This window comes from Dasypus novemcinctus, chromosome X (assembly GCF_030445035.2).
Source record: "Dasypus novemcinctus isolate mDasNov1 chromosome X, mDasNov1.1.hap2, whole genome shotgun sequence".
In the NCBI taxonomy this organism is placed as follows: Eukaryota; Metazoa; Chordata; class Mammalia; order Cingulata; family Dasypodidae; genus Dasypus; species Dasypus novemcinctus.
Window position 1 is genome coordinate 129,979,252 of NC_080704.1, and position 17,334 is coordinate 129,996,585.

A 17,334-nucleotide genomic window follows, 5' to 3' on the forward strand; every position below is an offset into this window, starting at 1 on the left:
TCCTACAATTTAATAACAAAAAGACAACCCAATTTAAAAATGGGCAAAAGACTTGAATAGACATGTCTTCAAGATTTTAAGTGGCCGGAAAATATGAAATACATGAAAATATGCCCAACATCATTAGCCATCAGGGAAATGCAAATCAAAATCACAATGAGGAAGCAGACTTGGCCCAGTGATTAGGGCATCTGTCTACCACATGGGAGGTCCATGATTCAAACCCTGGGCCTCCTTGACCCATGTGGAGCTGGCCCATGCACAGTGCTGATGCGCGCAAGGAGTGCCGTGCCACGCAGGGGTGTCCCCCGCGTAGGGGAGCCCCACGCGCAAGGTGTGCGCCCCATAAGGAGAGCTGCCCAGCGCGAAAGAAAGTACAGCCTGCCTAAGAATGGCACCCCCACACGGAGAGCTGACACAACAAGATGACACAACAAAAAGAAACACAGATTCCCTTGTTGCTGACAACAACAGAAGCAGACAAAGAGGAAGATGCAGCAAATAGACACAGAGAACAGACAACTGGGGTGGGGGTGGGGAAGGGGAGAGAAATAAATAAAATAAACCTTTAGAAAAAATAAAAGTAAAAATAAAATAAAATAAATCACAATGAGACATCATTTCACACCCATTAGAATGGATGCTATTAAAAACAGAAAATTACAAGTGTTACGGAGGATGTGAAGAAATAGGAACACTCATTCTTTGTGGTGGCTATGTAAAATGGTCAGCTGCTGAGGACAACAGTTTGGCAATTCCTCAAAAAGCTCAGTATAGAGTTACCATATGACCCAGCAATCGTACTCCTAATTATATACCCAAAAGAATAGAAGCAGGGACTTGAACAGCCACTAGCACACATGCATTCATAGTGGCATTATTCACAAGTGCCAAAAGATGGAAGCACCCAAGTGTCCATCAACAGGTGAATGGATAAGCAAAATGTGGACTATACCTACAACGCAATATTATTCAGCCATAAAAAGAGATGAAGTTCTGATTCTTGTGACAACCTAGATGAAGCTTGAAGACATTCTGTTGAGTGAAATATGCTGGACATAAAAGTACAGATATAATCTCACTAATGTGAAGTAATTAGAATAAGCAAACTCATGGAGACAGTTTTGAAGCTTTTAGCAGACCCCAAAAAAGATCATGTCCTTTGAGCGAATCCATTTCTGTGCATGTACACCAATTGTAGTTGGAGACTGTTGATTAAATTACTTCTGTTTAGGAACTTTGATTAGATTGCATGACCCAGGGTGGGTCTTAATCCTCTAACTGGTGTCCTTTATAAACAGGAGAAATATGCAGAGGCACAAAGAAAAACTCCTAGAAGTGAGAGAGGAAGCTCTGGGAGTCAGAAGCTGAAATCAGTGAAACTCAGGAGAGAGAAAGCTACAGGAGCAGAGAGAAAGCTGGAGGCAGCCAGAAGTTGAAAACAATGGAACTTGGAGGAGAAGGCAGAGACCAGCAGATCCTACCTTTGTGTCCTGCTATGTGTCACATCACCTACACCTGTGCCTCAAGGAGAATACATGTTCTGATGATACCTTGATTTGGTCATTCTTCTGAGCCTTGGAAATGTAAGCTTATAAGTTAATAAATCCCATTGTAAAGGTCAACCCATTTCTGGTATATTGCCTTGGCAGCCTTTAGCAAAACTAAAACACTAGTTTACTAAGTATGTGGAAAAACATTTAGGAAGCTGCAAAACATATTCTTCTCAATTTTAAATTCTCATTTTCAAATATGGAGTTAGTACTATCGATAACTGGATTTACCTAGGTAAAGATTTAAATAGAGACAATGAGCTAAAAATAGTAAAAATCAAAGCCAGAAAGCTAAAAAAAAGTATTCTTCTTAAAACTTTTTCTCAACTCTTGTCACAATAAGGAGTTAGTATTATATATATTTAAAAGCAAATTGTTAATTAATTAACCAGAGATATTCAGAGATAAGGATAATACCAACTTGAAGCCACAGATACAAAAATGACATTCTTCTCACTTCCTGGTTCTTAAATCTTTTTGGAATAATGAGTTAGTACTTTGATAAGCAGTGGTACCTAAGATATTAGTGACTTACAGTATTAGACATACCAGATACTAATTTTTATTAGAAAAAAACTAGAAAAAACATTGGGAGACAGGAAGTGGAAAAATTCTTCTCAATTATAAGTTCTTTATTTTTTAAGAGATAGTTTCTTGTTAATGAATAACAAGTGAAATCATTTGAAATTCTCAGGATATTTCATTGGCTTTGTTGCCTTTATTTATTTATTTATTTTAAGATTTATTTTTTATCCATTTCTCTCCCCTCCCCCCCTCCCAGTTGCCTGCCCTCTGTGTCCACCCGCTGCGCGCCCCTCCGTGACCACCTCCATCCCCATAGCGACACTGGGAATCTGCGTTTCTCTCTGTTGTATCATCTTGTTGTGTCAGCTCTCCGTGTGCACGGCGCCATCCCTGGGCAGGCTGCACCCTATTCTGCGCTAGGCGGCTCTCCCCACGGGGCAAACTCCCATGCGCATCAGCACTGCGCATGGGCCAGCTCCACACATGGGTCAAGGAGGCCCAGGGTTCGAACCACGGACCTCCCATGAGGTAAGCGGACGCCCCATCCATTGGGCCAAGTCCACCTCCCTATAAGTTCTTATTTGCTTTTTTAGAAAAGAGTTATTTTATTTATTTATCACCCCCTATTGTATACTCCCTGTGTCTGCTCATCTTCTCTTTAGGAGGCACCTGGAACCAAACCTGGAATCTCCCATGTGGGAAAGAGGCACTCACTCTCTTGAGCCACCTCAGCTCCCTGTTTTGTTGTGTCTCTCATTGTCTTTCCTCTTTGTGTCTCCTTGTTGCATCATCTTACTGCATCAACTTGTCACACCTGCCCTTTGTGCCAGCTCACTGTTTTGTCTGTCTTCTCCAGGAGGCACTGGGAACCAAACCTGGGACCTCCCGTGTGGTAGGTGGGAGCTCAATCACCTGAGCCATATCTCTTTCCCTTATTTACTTTTAATAATGGGTTAGTAAGACACAAATTTGTGGTAGCTAGGTAATTGGTTAAATATAGCTGACTAGAGATAAGTAGCATAAATATATGAGGCCAGGCAGCTTAAAAACACATTTTATTTTCAAAAATAAATTCTGATTCCTTGTTGAAATAATGTGGTAGTACTACAGGTAGCTACTGGTATCTAGGTCATTGGTTTTCTAGAGATGGCTAGAGAACTCTAGGATAACTGGGTGAATCTGAAAGTTGAAAAACCATCCCTCACATCTGAATTCTTATCACTTTTGGGAATAAAGATTTAGTGGTATAGGTAACTACTGGTTACCAGGTAACTAGTTGTCTTAGTTTGCCATGTCTGCTGTAAAGAAGTGCCACAGATTAGTTGTCTTGAACAGTAGGAATTTACTGTCTTACAGCTTTGGAGGCTAGAAGTCCAAAATCAAGGTCTTGACAGGCCATGCTTTCTCCTGGAGTCTGCAGTGTTCTGGTGTTGGCTTCCACTCTCGTTAGGGTTTCTTGGCTTATGTCTCTACCACTGTCACGTGGTCTGTTCCTATGGCTTTCTCTGACTTTTGGCTTCTTCTGATTATGGCCAAATTTCCTTTCTTTTTTAAGACCTCTAGTCATATGGATTAAGACTCACCCTGATTCAGTTGGGCCACTCATTAACTGACAACATCTTCAAAAGGTCCTATTTACAAATGGGTTCACATTCACAGGGACGCAGATTAAGAGTTGAATATGTCTTTCATGGGGTACATAATTCAGTCCTTAACGATTGTTCTTTATATTATCTCACTATTTGTACTCTCCTATTGTGGAATAGTGCTTTGAAGTTGCCAAACTCCTTTTTCTTATATTACCTGAAAGTCATGCTATTCTCCATGCTAGAATTCCAGTTCTTCATGTGTGGGGCTTGTATCTTCAATCTCTCTTATGCTGTCCCCACTCCCAACAGGCAATAATTCATAGGCTCTATACCTGCTTACTAAATTCTCCGGTGTCACTGCAGCATGGCAGTTAGAACATGGATCTGATGTCAGGCAGGCATGAGGTCAAGACTGAGCTCTTACACTTGCAGGCAAAGAGGCCTTGGGCAAGTCACTTACCCACACTCTCAACCCTCGTTTTCTCATCTGAAGTCTAGCAATAGTAACAGTAATATAGGTAAGACACGTAAGGAACAAAGGATGATATTCTGGAAAAGTAAAATTCAGCTGCTGCTAACAAACATGGGTACAATGGAACCCAGTTACTTATCCCAGAAATGAGATGTAACATGGGTCAAATAATAATCCTTCCAAAATAAACGGCATAAAGAAAGCTTATAAAAGTATTCTATAAGCTACTTTATCCAGATGCCAACCTTAAAATGACTGCAATTATTTTTAGGTAAAGATAAATCATATCTAGTGCTTTCACATTGTCACATAGATTAGGTACAATTTATTTGACTACTTTAAGTCACAGATTTAAGATATATAACAAACAGAGCTAAAGACTAGAGTAATGAATAATTATATTTTGACTGCTAAGTGATAGAGGGTGTTGTATATTTTTGTTTCAAAGTGTAAAACTATTAAAATATGAGCTCTGGCATGTTTAAAATATTTACTTCTGCCAAGATCTTGATTTCATGATACTATTTCCTACTAAAGGAATAAGAGGTCCTTGGAGAAATGGCTGGTCCCAGGTCTTGGCAGGAAAAGTATAAGGGGAGCTCAGGAAATCTTTTTGTTCTGGAATATAAAGTAAATGCTCGGAGACTAATGGGGTCATGTCAGAAAGAATCATGACCAGTTTATAGAGGCTTCTATTTGCAAAATGTGGGACAATTTGAGCATCAAGAAGAATAATTAAAAGAAAAAATAATAAAAATAATAAAACTTTAATACACTGGTCCATATGAGTTCATAATGATATGAGAAAAGGAGGGAGAGAAGGAGGGGGGGGAGAGGAGGAGAGATAGCTAAAGCGAGATAGAGAGAGAAGGAAGGGAAGGAGAGAAAGAGAGAGAGAGGGAGCATTATCATGAAGGTATGCAGGCAGGGGTAAAAAGGAAAGCTTCCTTTCCAAATGAATAGCAGCCTATATATGGAGAAGGAAACAACATCATTTGTGAGGTATCTTGTAAAAAATATTGAACCTGAATTGATTTAATTATGTTCTTAGATCTAATCTGCAGTTGATCAGAAATATAGGAGATACAGGAACAAATTAAATAACACCATAAAATAATCAAACTAATGCAGAAAGTGGGACAATCTATAACTTTTCAAAAAGTGATTGTCATGGAGAAAAAGGTGGAGGATAAAACTGTTCTAGATTAAAAATACCTAAAGAGACATAAAATCCAAATACAATAGAAATGCAATGCAGGAACCTAAAAATTCTAAAAGTGGCTATAAAATATTTGGGGGACAATTGGAGAATTCTGAATATGGACTACTATGGCAGTTTGAAGCTTTGTAAACCCCAGAAAATAATGTCCTTAGGGTGAATCCATTCCTGAATGCGTAAGCCTATTGTAGGTGGGACTTACTGATTAAATCACTCCAGGTAAGGGCCTTAGATTGCTGAACCCAGGGTGGGTCTTAATCCTCTTACTGGAGTCCTTTATAAACAGATGAATAAAGAGCCAAGAGTGCCTACAACTGAAAGCAGGAGGATTGCATCCAGCATCCATGTAGAATCTAGGCCCTTTCTTGATATAGATGTGGAGTGGACACAACCATTCTAAGGTCCACAGGATGGAGGAATAGAGTATGGATTAGAGTGGATTTACTAATATTCTATTCATGAACTATTGTGATTAGTAATCAAAGAAAATGTGGCATTTGTGTGAAGAAAGTGATCATGGTGGCTGCTGGGGGTAGGGAGTGGGAGGAAGAGATGTGATGTGGGGGCATTTTCGGGGGTTGAAGTTGTCCTGGATGGTGCTGCAGGGACAGTTACTGGACATTGTATGTCCTCCCATGGTCCACTGGGTGGAACGTGGGAGAGTGTGGGCTATGGTGTGGACCACTGACAATGAGGTACAGCGGTGCTCAGAGATGTATTCACCAAGTGCAATGAATGTCTCATGATGATGGAGGAGATTATTGTTATGGGGGGAGGAGTGGGGTGAGGGGGGCGGGGGGTATATGGGGACCTCATATTTTTTTAATGTAACATTAAAAAAATAAAGACAAAAAAAAAAAGCCACATATACAGAAAAAAAGCTGTAGTGACAGAGGAAGCTGAGAGAGAAGTCCCTGGGCACCAGAAGCTGAAATCAATGGAACACAGAAGCTGAAGAAGCTACTTTAGCCAGAAACTGAAAGCAACAAGGCCCAGGGAAGACATGAGAGACAAGCAGATGCCTCCACGGGCCTGATCACCCATAGCTGAAGCTGTGGGAGAAAGCATCTTCTGATAATGTGCTGATTTGGACAATTTCACAGTCTCAGAACTGTAAGCTATTAAATTAATAAATCTCCATTGTAAAAGCCAATCCATTTCTGGTATGTTGGCTTGAGAGCTGTTAGGAAACTAAAACAACTAGATACATGATGATATTATTATATTATTGTTAACTTTTTATATGTGGTAATGGTATTGTGGTTATATAGGAAAATTTACTTTTTCTCAAGAGATGCATAGGGATGTCTGTAACTTACTTTCACATGGTTTAGCCAAGAGAAGGGGAAGGGGAGGGGGAGGGAAAGCAAATATAGCAACATATTAAAAACTTGGAAATATAGATGGAAGTGTGTCATCTAGGAGAACACAAGCCTTAATAAACTATACCTATTTAGAAAAAAAGCAAGCATCGATATATTTGGATTGGAAATGTTAATTAAGATTTTTGTTTTAAGCAGCAACAGATTTACCCTCTTGCGTTAATGGACAAATGTCTGCATTTCCAGAGTACCACATCAGGGGTGCTTATCCCAAGATAAGTAGGTATGAGGAAGAAACCCAACCCTGTATGTATGAGTGTGTGTGTATTTAAGATGCCCATACAGATGAGTTAAGGGTAGACTGTAACTGCCGTTTGGCCTCCTTAAGCCATTCTATTTTTAATGGATGTGATACTGAGAACAATGCCAAATTAAGAAAGAGTTATAAATGTACAATACTAATACACAGTGTTCGTAATAGGGGGTGTATGGAAAATATACCAAATGTAAGCCATGGACCATAGTTAGTGGTGGTAGTCTGATGATGTTCTTTCATAATCTGTAACAGGCATTCCACAACAATAAATATAAGGTTTTGGTGAGTGTGGAGGTGATGTATGGGAATTCTGCACATTATGCAAGATTGTTTTGTAAGTTCACCACTTCTCTAATAAAAATATATATATTTTAAAAACACTGTTGGTGGGAATGTAAAATGGTACAGGTGGAGAATTCCTTGACAGTTTCTAAGGAAGTTAAATATAGACTTGCCATGTGACTTGGCAATACCACTACTAGGTATATATTCAGAAGAACTGAGAGCAGTGACATGCAGACATCTGCCCACTGATTTTTATAGCATTATTATTCACAATTGCCAAAAGATGGTGTCCATCAAGTGATGAATGGATAAACAAATTGTGATGTATATACATGATAGAACATGATTCAGCTGTAAGAAGAAATGAAGTCATGAAGCATATGACAACATGGACAAACCGGGAGGTCATTATGTTGAATGAGGCAAGCTAGAATAGACACAGAAGGACTAATACTGTATGATTGTGCTATTATGAATGAAATATATTTTATAAACTCATAGAATTACTAATTAGAATATAGGTCACCAGAAAATAGAACGAGGGTAGAAAATGGAAAGCTGATGGTTAATCTGTGCAGAATTGGTTAAAAGGTTATTTGTAAATCTTTAAAAATGAATGAAATGGTGAGAGCACATCATAGTGTTTGTAATTAGCAGTCCTAATATATGGATATGAAAATGGTTGAAAGGGAAACTCTAAGGTCATGTATATTATTAGATGGAAAGCTAAAAAATGTAACATGGGACTGTAGAGCATAACGAAACCCCATGTGAAATATGAGTATGGATAATATTACATATATAAGACTGTTTTTCTTTGAAACTGAACAAATGTATGTTAATATTACAAGATGTTAATATCTGGCAAAAAAACAACCAAACTGTGGATAGTTATATATAGTAATATATTATAATCCTCCATTAAAGATAAAAATAAAAAATATATACTAAGTGAAAGAAACTAGACAAAAGGTACTACAGATTGTTTGACTCCATCTATACAAAATATAAATACAAATAAATTCAAAAGACAGAAACAGAATAGCAGCTATCTACGGCAGGGGAAGTACAGAGAGATTGAGAGGTGATTACTAAGGGGTAGAGTTTTTTGGTTTGTTTTCTGATTATTATTAGTAGTATTGGAATAATGAAAATTCCCTAATAATGATTGAAATGATGAATGCACAACTATGTAATTATATCAAATACCATTGATTGTATACATTGAATGGATTGTATGCTCTATTAATTTGTATCAATAAAATTGATAAAAAATTGATTACCTTGAAACATACTGTATATTTTAATTATTTATCTTGTTTGTTATCATCTTGACCCATTAGAATTAAACTCCATGATGGAAAAAAAAGAAACAATTATGAAAGCATTTTTAAAGTGAAGCCCCACACATTTTGGATACAAAAATTCTATTTACTGGGGGGATTTTCATCTTCCAAGTAAGAAGTTTTAATAAAAATCCCAATTTTTTCTATATAACTCATTAAGTTGACAAAGGCCTCCTCTGTGTCAGGGTATGAGTAACGTTTGTACATTTTTTCCCCAGAAGACACCAAAAACAGCAACAAAAACAAAAAAACTTGTAAGTTGATTCCCAAAACCTCCTATGTGAATCTCACAATCTGGTCGGCATTTTGAATTCTTTTCCAGTCATTTTTTTACTTTTCATCTCTTCTCATACTGTCTGAATTACCCCCTTATGAGAATTCTACTCCAAAAGTCTTTCATGGATCTACCTGTGTATCAGTACTCATTTGGTCACTGCGTTAGTTTTTTCAGTGGGAATATGAAGTGGGAAATTACCTTTCATATGGGTTTACAATGATGAATAAAATACAATGAAAAAGATCATACCCTTTAGTTAAGAACTTTATCATCTAGAAAAAAATTACCGTAGTCCTTCCAGGTGGAACCTGCACATGTGGGGCTTTCTAGGGACTCGTTTCTGGGTCCCATGCAACTCTTAGACTTCTGCACAGCCTCAGGTCTGAAGGCCTGAACTACCTGCTTCAGGCAAGGTTCCCCAAGGGATGAGTCACAGTTAGGTAGGTGAAATGGTACAAGAAGAGATCTCCAAATTCAAGGTGTGATGTCATCAACAAGGTTATATAAGACATCCTCTGGAAAAGTCTGCCATTGGAATCAACTTAGAAAATGACAAATCCCACTAGCTTGGAAGTCAGGAGGACAACAGAGACTGAAGAAGGACTCCACAAAAGCTGAATCGAAGAAAATGAAAAATAATCTCCAAAATCAGGTAGGAGATTTTTGTCCCAGGCCTGCTAGTCCAGACCCTTCCCCCTCACGTGGTCTCACACAGCTTGGGTGTCACACACAGGCAGTATGGCCTGGGTCTTTCCTGCCACCGATGCAGACCATAGAGCCACTTACAGCAGAGAGTTAGAACTTGATGCATATCCAGGTACAGAGACTTACATCCACAGGGACTAGTGTGGAACACAAGTGGCTGAGGAGTGACACATACAAAAGTGCCCCAGGGGACAGGGGAAGACACTGTAACAGAACTGTTGGCAAGAGGTGCACACTCAATCCAGTCTGTTTGCTGGACTGCCTAAATGCAAAATGGACCTTTCAGGATTGACCCCATCTGTCTCCCCAGGGCAGGACACCCTAATGGGGAAGAAACCCGAGGCAGAAAAGCTTCAGGAGAAAAAAGGTGGGTGGGGGACTGAACTACTTTAAGACAGGACAGCTCCCAGAACTGTAAAGTGTAAGGAAAAGAGGGTGATGAGTGAGGGAGAGAATTTAAGCAAATAAGAGGAGCTGGGAAAAAATTCTGCACAAAACAAGCAGAACAGAACAAGATTCCCTGAGAAGGAAGCTTTCTCCTGGAGGTGAAACAATTGCACAAGAGTGCAGTCTTAAAAATTGTACCACATATTTAGAGCAAGAATCAGGTAAAGAAGAGTTGATAAAAACTGTTCAGCTAAACACAGGCTACTCTAAAGTCCAGAATAAGTTGGACCAAGCATGAAAGAAGAGCCTTAATAGAAAGCCAATCAATAATAAAACCCTAGGTAAGAGGGAAAAACTGTCCTTCAGAATTGTATTAGTTTGCCAAAGGGGTGCTAATGAAAAGTACCAGAAATCTATTGGCTTTTATAAAGGGTATTTATTTGGGATAAAAGCTTACAGTCCCACGGCCATGGAAAGTCCAACTCAAGGTACCATAATAGGTACTTCCTCACCAAAGTCAGCTGCCATGTGTTGAAAAAAGATGGTGGGTAATCTCTGCCTAATCTCTCAGAGCTGCCTATATCAGTCTCTGGCATAAGGCTCATTTCTCTCAAGACCTTCTCAACTGCTCAAATGCTCTATTCTCTTCAGCTGCAAACTATCAGGCAAATGGCTCATCTCTCTCTGGGGCCCCACAATCAAAAGTGACAGAGCTCACTCTCTTCCCATGTGTCTTCTTGAGTATATGTCTGTGATGGTTAGGCTATTGTGTGAACTCAGCCAGGTAATTATGTCCAGTTGTTTGGTCAAGCAAGCACTGTACAAACTGTAATACAAGGGCGCCTATGGACTTTAGTCACCATTGACTTTACTGCAGTGGTAAATCATAGATAGCTGGATATAATTACATCAATCAGGGAGATTGCCATCAGCAATGAGTGATGCTTAATCCAATCAGTTGAATGCTTTAAAAGGGGAAGTGATTCCAGCATTGAGAGAGAAGTTCCCAGCTCGTCTTTGGACAGCCAACTTCTCCCAGAATTCATCGAGAGCCTTCATTGGACTTTCATTGCAGCCCCTAGTTGCAGCCTGCCTACGAAACCTGGACTTGTGTATCCCCACGGCTGCATGAGAGACTCTTATAGAATCACATACTATTGACAGATACCTCCTTTGATTCTCTTTCCCTAGAGAACCCTGACTAATACAGTATCCATTTATATAGGCCCGCCAAGGGCGTGGGGATTCAATCTGGGTCACATCTTACTGACATGGTCGAATCAAATTGATTTTATTAAGTAAGCATAATGCAAAGGGTATCACACCCAGTGATAGATTAGTTTACAAACATACTCTTTCTATTTTTGTGATTCATAAATAATCCCAAACTGTCGCAAGTGTTAACACAACAAAATTACTGGATGCTCAGATATCAGCAAAAACTAACCAGACTTACTAAGAAACAGGAAGACATGGCTCAGTCAAGGAAACAAATTATAACTTCAGGGAGACACAGAATTTGGAACTACCAATGAAGAAGTTCAAACACATCTCCTAATCAATTAAAGCAGATGAAAGAAAATATAGATATAGAGATGAAGGATATTAAGATGACATTGTGTGAGAATAAAGAATTTGAAAGTTTAAAAAGAAACAACAGGGAAGCGGACTTCGCCCTGTGGTTATGGCGTCCGTCTACCACATGGGAAGTCTGCGGTTCAAACCCTGGGTCTCCTTGACCCGTGTGGAGCTGGCCCACACAGAGAGCTGATGCGCGCAAGGAGTGCCCTGCCACACAGGGGTGTCCCCCGCATAGGGGAGTCCCACGCGCAAGGAGTGCACCCCGTAAGGAGAGCCGCCCAGCGTGAAAGAAAGTTCAGCCTGCCCAGGAATGGTGCCGCACACACGGAGAGCTGACACAACAAGATGATGCAACAAAGAAACACAGATTCCCATGCTGCTGATAACAACAGAAGCAGACAAAGAAGAACACGCAGCAAATAGACACAGAGAACAGACAACTGGGATGGAAGGGGGGACGTGGAGAGAAATAAATAAACAAATCTTAAAAAAAAAAAGAAACAACAGAGGGAAGCGGCTGTGGCTCAATCAGTTGGGCTCCTGTCTATCATATGGTAGGTCCTGGGTTCGAGTCCCGGGGCCTCCTTGTGAAGGCAGCTCACCTGCACACTGCAGAGAGCTGACGGCCCACAAGCACCGTGGAGTGCTGCCAGCCTGTAAGCACCATGGAGCACCAACTTGTTGGCAACTGAGGCACAGTGGTCTCACAGGGAGAGATTTGCTGTTTCCGTGGCTATGCTTGCATCCTAAGGAATGCGGTAATTAAGAGTTCCCTGCAAACAGGATGAAGCTGTTAAAGGCTGAAAGAAAAGATGAGCACATACCTTTTGTAGTAAATAGAACACTTAGACTTTGTTCCTTGAGATAAGATTTTTTGAGTTCCTTAGTAATGCTAATAGTTAACTGCATATTGCTGCTTGTTGTCAAGTAGACTGGGGTATATAGAGAGCCCCTTGTAAACAATAAAGTTGTCTAATGAGTCTCTACTTGCAGACCCCCTGATCCCAGCTCTCTCGTTCTTTCTTTCTTCCTCCTTCTTTCACTCTCCTTTTTCTCTTTCTTTCATTCCCGATACCCTTTGGGCCCAAATCTCCAACACCAACTCAGCAAGGTGACACAACAAAAAGGGAGACAAGCAAAAATGCAGAAGAGCATGCAGTGAACAGACACAGAGAGCAGACAGCAGAAACAAGCCACAAAGGGGAGGGGAAGTAAAAAAATAAAATAAAATAATATAATATAAAATAAAATAAAATAAAGAAACAATAGAAATCAAGGGGATGAAAGACATAGTAATGGAGATTAAAAATATACTAGAGGCATACAAGAATAAATTTGAATAGGCAGTATATAAGAAGCAGTGAACTAGAAGGTTGGACAATTGATATCATACAGTCAGAAGAACGGATAGAGAAAAGGATAGGAAAAAATGAGCAGTGTCTCAGGGACTTGAGTGACAGCATGAAGTGTACACACGTACATGTCTTGGGTGTCTCAGAAAGAGAAGGGAAAGGTGGCAGAAAGAATAGTTGAAGAAATAATGACCCCAAATTTGCCAATTTATGAAAGACAGAAATATACAAGTCCAAGAAGCACAACCTACTTCAAACATAATAAACCCTAATAGATATAGTATGAGACACATGCTAATAGAATGTCAAATGGGAAAGGTAAAGAGAGAATTTTGAAAGCAGCAAGAGAAAAGAAATTTGTCACATACAAGGGATTGTCAATAGGACTAAGTGCTGATTTCTCATCAGAAACCATGGAGGATTTGGACGAGTTCATAGGCAAAACGAGGTTGCATGCCAACCTGAGTGTGCCTGGGGAAAAGGCCTTGTGCTTTTGTCAGAGTCCCAAAGGAGTCTTATCCTCATAAAAGACTCAAAACCACTGAATACACACAGTCACCTCAAATTCATTTCAAATCATGTCAAGAACAGTTTATTCCAATGCCTGGGATCAGTCAGACCTTGGCATCTGGAATGAGCCATGTGATAAGAAGCACCACTTGGGGCGGTGGACTTGGCCCAGTGGTTAGGGCGTCCGTCTACCACATGGGTGGTCTGCGGTTCAGACCCCCGGCCTCCTTGACCCGTGTGGAGCTGGCCCACGCGCAGTGCTTATGCATGCAAGGAGTGCCGTGCCACGTAGGGGTGTCCCCCGCGTAGGGGAGCCCCATGTGCAAGGAGTGCGCCCCGTAAGGAGAGCCGCCCAGCACAAAAGAAAGTGCAGCCTGCCCAGGAATGGCGCTGCACACACCGAGAGCTGACACAGCAAGATGATGCAACAAAAAGAAACACAGATTCCTGTGCCGCTGATAACAACAGAAGCAGACAAAGAAGACGCAGCAAATAGACACAGAGAACAGACAACCAGGGTTGTGGGGGAAGGGGAGAGAAATAAATAAATCTTTTTTTTTTTTTAAAAAAAGAAGCACCACTTGCCACCCTTTTCTCCAGCTGGAAGTGTACACTCTCCTTCTACCAGCATGACAATATCCTCATAGTATCGCTAGCTGCTGAGTAGCTATGGCCCGCCATCCTTAGGCTATATCCAGGCATCATTCATGCTAGAAGACTGGTTCAGGAGTTCTTGGCTGAAACAGAATGGAATGCTAGATCCTAAGTGCCTTGTTAGCTTTGAAGGCATTCCATCTTTTTACAAGATGAGAAGTTACAGTTCATCTCCTATGTTCAGATGGAACTCTTGTTTTCAAAATGCTAACAGTTTGTTTTTCTTTCTATGCATTTTCCTCTCTTGGTTCACTAGGCTCTGAACCTATTGACTTCAAGATTAAAAAACGATGTTGCAGTTGATTGGAATTTGTGTTTTAAGAAGTTAGGAAGTACCAGGGCTTTTTTCTCCTCTTAAACATTGATTAAAAAATAATACATGGAAAAATTATCTTACATCAAACTGTAGTTTGCCTCCAAAATACCAGTATCTCACTTTAATCTTCTCTTAAATACATTTATGTGACCGAAATTGTTCTTTGTTCCTTTTTGTAAGCTAATACAACCCTAAGGATTCTGTTTTTAGTAAATACTGACAGTACACTTTACTTAGTAGCTGGCCCCAGTTTGGCATACAGTATAGAGTCTGCTTAATATAACTTTTTTTGAGGTACTGGGGCTGGAAATTGAACCCAGGACCTTGTATGTGGGAGGTCAGTGCTCAACCACTGAGCCACATTGACTCTCTTGAGTTGGGTCCCTTGTCTGTTTGCTCATTGCTTGCTTGTTTTTTGTTTTTGCTCATTGTCTGCTCATTATTTTTGCTCATTGTTCACTGCTTGTTGTCTGCTTGTTTTTTCTTAGTTGTCTGCTTGTTGTTTTTACTTGTTGTCTGCTCATTGTTTTTGCCCATTGTCTCTTTGTTTTCTTTAGGACACACTGGGAACTGAACCTGGGAACTCCTATGTGGGAGGCAGGCACTCAACTGCTTGAGCCACATGGGTCTCGGCTCATTTGTTTTTGCTCATTGTCTGCTTGTTGTCTGCTTTATTTAGGAGGCATGGAAACTGAACCCAGGACCTCCTGGCTCCCTCCTGGCTGGGGGAGCCAGCGCTCAACTGCTTGAGCCACATCTGCTCCCCTGCTTAATATAACTTTTGTGGCTAAGCATTTGCATGACTATTAGTGTTCTGAAGTCAAATAAAAAGTGCACAAGTTATAAATAAAGAAGAGTAATCTATTATGCCTAACAAGGACCCTTGAAAATTTTCATACTGAGAGTGTATGAAGATTTCAGTTTTTTGTTTCCTTTAGGTTGATCAAAATGTCTAGAAAAAATGACAAACTGTTTGCATCTTTCTATGTATTTATTACTTGATGTAATTATAAAGCTTATTTTCATTAACAAAAGAAAACCAAAAAAAGAAATCACAGAGGAGAGAAGGAAGTGGTATGATATATTTTAGGTACTGAAAGAGAAAAACTGTCAGTCAAAAATTCTTTATCCACCAAACTGTCCTTGAAAAAAAGAGGGAGAGTTTAAAATATTCACAGATAAACAGAAACAGAGAGTTCATTAACAAAAGATCTGCTCTACAAGAATTACTAAAGGGAGTTCTGCAGTTTGAAAGGAACAGACAAGAAAGAGTGTCTTGGAGTAGTGTGAAGAAATGAAGATCTTCCGTAAAGATAACTAAAATGGTAAATGCAAAACCCAGTGGTGCTTTATCCTCCATATACAACTCTACTCTTTAATTCCTATATGAATAAATACAATTGAACAATAAAAAGACGTATTTCCTGATAATGGACGTGCAAAATATAAAGAAGTAATGTTGGATAAAAACAACTTAAAGAGGGCAAACAGAAGGATATGGGAGCAGAGAACATGTATGCTGTAGAAGCTAAGTTGGTTGGTATCTTTTCAAATTAGTAGATTATAGATGTAGGTTGTGTAATATAAACCCCAGGGTAACCACAAAGAAAGAATATAAAAAATATACAGAAACAGAAGTGAGAAAGGAATCAGTCAGAAGCATCACAAAATATCAACTATACAGAAAAGGCAGTTGCAATGAAAGAAAAGAGAATGAACAAACAAAAAAGATATGACATAAAAACCAAAGGGGAAGCAGCTGTGGTTCAATCAGTTGGGCTCCCGTCTACCATATGGGAGGCCCTAGGTTCATGTCCCGGTGCCTCCTTGTGAAGGCAGGCTCACCTGCACACAGCGGAGAGCTGCTGGCCTGGGTGCTGCAGAGTGCCCGCCGGCCCACAAGCACTGCGGAGAGCCACCAGCCTGCAAATGCCACGAACAGCTGACTCAGCAAGGTGATGCAACAGAAAGGGAGACAAGCAAAAAAATGCAGAAAAGCATGCAGCAAACAGACACAGAGCAGACAGCAAACAAGCTGCAAAGGCAGGGGGGGGGCGGAGAGAAATTTTAAAAATAAATAAAAATACAGAAGAATGCACAGCGAATGGACACAGCAGACAGCATGCAAAAAGCTGCGGAGGGGGTATAAATTTAAAAAAATGAAACAAACAAACAAAAACACCAAAGGACAAAATGGCTGAAGTAAGTACTGCTTTTATAGTAATTACACTGAATGTTAATGGACTAAACTCCCCAATCAAAAGATACATATTAGCAGAATGGATAAAAAAGTGTGATCCAACTGCATGTTGTTTACAAGAGACTTGTGTTCACAACACAAATACACTGAAAGTGAAAGTATGGGAAAAGAGATCCTGTGCAAATAGCTATTAAAAAAGAGCTGGGGTAGTTATACCAATATTGGACAAAATAGACTTTAAGTCAAGAGGTATTGCAAGAAACAAAGAAGAACACTATATATTAATACAAGGGGCAATCCACCAAGAAAAAATAATAATTATGGATATTTATGCACCTAACCATGGTGCCCCAAAATACATGAGGCAAACTCTAGCAAAACTGAAGGGAGAAATAGACACCTCTACAATAATAGCTGGAGACTTCAATATACCACTCTCATCAATAGATAGAACATCTAGAGAGATCAATAGGGAAACAGAGAACTTGATTACTATTAATACGATAAATGAACTAGACCCAACAGGCATACTGAGAACATTGCACACCAAAATGGCAGGATATAAATTTTTCTTAATTGCACATGGATCATTCTCCAGGATAGACCACATGCTGGGTCACAAAACAAGTGTCAATAAATTTAGAAAGATTGAAATCATACAAAGCATCTTCCATGACCATAATGGAATTAGGCTGGAAATCAGTAACACGGACAGAACTGGAAAA